This window comes from Galeopterus variegatus, unplaced genomic scaffold, assembly GCF_000696425.1.
Source record: "Galeopterus variegatus unplaced genomic scaffold, G_variegatus-3.0.2 Scaffold7380, whole genome shotgun sequence".
Lineage (NCBI taxonomy): Eukaryota > Metazoa > Chordata > Mammalia > Dermoptera > Cynocephalidae > Galeopterus > Galeopterus variegatus.
This window is the reverse complement of record NW_007733491.1, coordinates 87,971-92,292: the sequence shown is the minus strand read 5'-3', so window position 1 is coordinate 92,292 and position 4,322 is coordinate 87,971.

The window sequence follows — 4,322 nt, the reverse complement described above, 5'->3', positions numbered from 1 at the left end:
GTGGGCGGGGAGCGGGACCGGGAGGGGCACCCCGGGTGTGGGCTGGGCCGGGCCGGGCGTGGTAAGGGGCGGGAGTCTGGTGTGGGGATCGCACGGTCTCCGCCCTCATCCTGCCCGCATTTCAAAGGTCTTGCCTGCGTTCCCGAAGAGCCCGAGGACCTTCTGCTTTCCCGTAAGGAGGTGACGCCACTGACTTGCGCTAACAGTTGCACTTGTGTACCCTGACCCCACGTGACAGCTGAGACCCGAGGCTCAGAGAGGTCAGGATGCTCAGGGTCCCGCAGGAGTCCGTGGAGAGCGGGACCCTACCTCGAGGACACTTCTTTTCCCTTCGGGTCTTTATTGAGGACCTGCTGGGTGCCCGGGGCTCCGCTGGGCATTGAGTCACCAAGACCCAAGTCTTGTCCTTCCTTATGAGGAACGAAGGGAAAGTTAACTGGCTGTGACACACAGCGTGATCAGTGAGGGAGGGGAGCTGGGACTCCGCACAGGGGCCCCCAACCCCGCCTGGGGGGTGGGGCGAACCAGACCTAGACCTTCCGAGTCCGGAGGGACCTGGAGGACGGTGCGTGCGCGCGCCCCCGCGCGGCGCTTTCCTGCTCTGCAGCCGCCCGACACGCGCCGGGGCAGGCCTGGCTGGGCCCTTTCCTGTTCAAATGAGGGTTAGGAGAGCAGGAGGGGGCAGGCCAGGAGAACCGGGTGCGTGAAGATCTGCAGGGGAGAGGCCAGTGTCTCCCTCCATATTGTCCTGGCTCCCAGGAGCAAATGCTGAGGCCTGGAGGTAAACAAGGCAGATAGCCCTGGGGAGACCCCACACTAGTGTGTGTGTTTTTTAAAGGTGAAATTCATATAAAAAAAACCCCTAACCATTTAAAAATGTACAATCCAGTGGCATTTAGCACATTCACAGTGTTGTGCGACCACCGCCTCTACCAAGGCCCTGGGGAGACCCCACACTAGTGTGTGTGTTTTTTAAAGGTGAAATTCATATAAAAAAAAACCCTAACCATTTAAAAATGTACAATCCAGTGGCATTTAGCACATTCACAGTGTTGTGCGACCACCACCTCTACCAAATTCTAAAACATATTCATCTCCTCAAAAGAAATCCCTGTACCCATTAAGCAGTCACTCCCTATGACCCCCTCTGCACAGATCCTAGCAACCACTAATCTTCATTTTGTCTTATGGATTTACCTATGCTGGACATTTCATGTAGGTGGAATCATACAACATGTGGCCTTTAATGAATGGCTTCTTTCACTTAGCATAGTGCTTCATGCATGTTGTAGCATGTGTCGGTTCTTCACTCCTTTTTATTGCTGAGTAGTATTCTGTGGTATGTATATACCACATTTTGTTTATCTATTGATGGATATTTGTGTTGGCTATTATAGCTACATTTTGGTTATTGTGAATAGTGCTGCTATAAACACTCTTGTATAAGTATGTGTTTGACTACCTGTTTTCGATTTTTTCAAGTATTTACCTAGCAGTGTATTGCTGGGTCACATGGCAATTCTATGTTTAACTTTTTGAGGAACTGCTCAACTGTTTTCCACAGTGGCTGTGCCTTTTTATATTCCCAGACCCTGAGCATCCTGGCGTCTCTGAGTTCTCAATTGTCACATGGGGTCTGGGCACACACGTGCAACAATGTAGAGGGCTCCAATTTCCCCACATCCTCACCATCACTTGTTACTCTGTTTTTGTTTGTATTTTTTTGCATCCATCCTAGTGGGTGTGAAGTGGTGTCTCTGGTTTGCATTTCCCTAATGACTAATATGTTAAGTATCTTTTCCACAGGCTTGTTGGCCATTTGTATTTCTTCCTTGTATGTCTATTCAAAATACTTGCTATTTAGAAAACACATCCTACCTCTGTCTACCCACTCTCTCATGGGTGCCAGAGCATTGTGAAGGGAGTGACTTTCTCACTGATTCAAAGTTACTTACTGCTCTGTGAGAGTATCACCTAAAACCACAGACAGGAAAACCCTGGATATGTTAGTTAAAGAACTTCTTGCTCTTGTGATAAATTAACCCCTAAATCTTAGTAGTTTACCCAGTACAAATGCACTGCATTGTTCTGTGACATTCAAATGCAGTGTGCAAAGGGGTAGAGGGTATTTGCTGTACTCAGTTCTGCAGGGGCCCAGGCTCTTTCTGCCTCAAGTTTCCCCCAACTTCAACTCTGGCTCCAGGGTTCACTGTGCAAAGAAAGAGAGAATGGATGACTTCCAGGGATGGTGTTGGGAGCTGGGAGTGGGGGAGTGGGGGGTGGTATGGGACTGGGGACCAGGCCTGCAAGAGTCAAAATCTCTCTGTCCACTTTCCACTGTCCAGAACTCAGTCACGTGGACCCAACTGAATTGCAAGGGAGCTGGAAGATGGAGTTTAGGTGGGTTCCCAAGAGGAAAGGGAAATGGAATCAGTGAATACCTAACCAGCATTGGCCACACGGACATGGCAGAAAGAGCTCTGGTTGGCATCACTTCTCTGCTACCTACCTGCCTTCAGGCCTCAGTTCCCACACGGATAACTGACGACAGTAGTACCAGCTGTGCCATGTGAGACACTGGGTATCTCAGGGCCAGATGAAATCCTGGATCTGCTTTATAATTTCTTGTTGATGAACCTTAAGGAGCTAACTCAGAGAGTCTCAAATGAAGGAGTCACCTTCTTGTGGGATGGCGTTTGGAAACACAATGAGGACATTTAGATGGCATATTAGTCCATTTCTGTTGCTTATAATAGAATACTTGGTACTGGGTAATTTATAAAGAAAATGAAATTTATTGCTTACAGTCTCTGAGGCTGCGAAGTCCAAAGTCCAGGGAACACATCTGGTGAAGATCTTGGTAGTGGTGACAGAGACCCAGGGGTCTCACATGGCAGAAAATGGCAGAGCAGAGAGAGACTAATCTCTCATGTACTCTCCTTTTGTTTTGATTTTGGCAGCTGGCTGGTACAGGGATCAAACCCTGGACCTTGGTGTTATGAAAACCATGCTCTCACCAACTGAGCTAACCAGCCAGGGCATCATGTGCTCTCCTTTTAAAGCCCTCAGAACCACGCCCTTGACAACCATTTTTAATCCACTCACTACGGCATGGTCCTACAATCTAATCACTTCTTCAAGGCCCCACCTTTCAATCACCATAATTGGCTTTCCCACCCTCAACAGTTACAGTGGGGGCCAAGTTTCCAATGTCTGGAACTTTGGGAGACACAATTTAAGCTTCAGTGAGTTTGGGAGGGGACATTCGATCCATAGCAGATGGTCACGTTGATTGGGGTGGGCTATGGGCTTTTAGTGGGTGGGGTCAGGGAAGCCAGATGCACAGCAAGGACCTTTCCTATGACTTTCAAGTGTGCCTTTGGACATTCATTCAGTGAATAACCTGTTTGCAATTAATTATCAGAACTTAGAATGAAATTCCTCTTTACCTATCAACATGAAGTATCTTTTCCTCTCAGGTCTTACTTGCTCTGAATACAGTGGGTTTTAGTCCAGAAACCACGTGTGCCTCTGCTGTCCCAAACTCCTGGTCTTTGCTACAGATCAGGTCGTGCTCTGACTTCTCTTCAGTGGACACTTGTTCATAAGAATGTGGTGGGAGTGTTTGGGGCTTTCATTATGTCACCTCCTACAATTGTGCCTGAGTGCTGGCTGGTTAAAATACTCATTAATTTATCATAAAGCAGTCTCCTCTTTTATATTATAGTTTAGGATTTATGTGGATTTGTTTTGTAATAATGTGTGTAGGTAGAGTATGTTGTCTGTGAATCTCATGTCAGGGCAGTAAAAGTGTGTTGGTCTGATGAGGTTCAGAAGTGCTGGATTCGGTCAGGGCTGAGTGACCCATGCCTGCTGTGGTGCTGGGCACAGAAGGGGTGCTCTTTTTTTTTAATTTTTATTTTTTAGGGCGGCTGGCTGGAATGGGGATATGAATCCTTGATCTTGGTGTTATCAACATGGTGCTCTAAGCAACGGAGCTAACTTAACCGGCCAGCGCAGAGAGTGCTTTCTAAATAGCTGTTGAAGGGCCGGCCCGTGGCTCACTCAGGAGAGTGTGGTGCTGATAACACCAAGGCCACGGGTTCGGATCCCATATAGGGATGGCCGGTTCGCTAACTTGGGAGAGCGTGGTGCTGACAACAGCAAGTCAAGGGTTAAGATCCCCTTACCGGTCATCTTTAAAAAAAAAATAAAATAAAATAAATAAATAGCTGTTGAAGGAAAGAATGGACCAAAGGATGAGCATAAATATTAAAATAGTGCAATAAGAAAATGTCCAGGGGGCCGGCCCGTGGCTCACA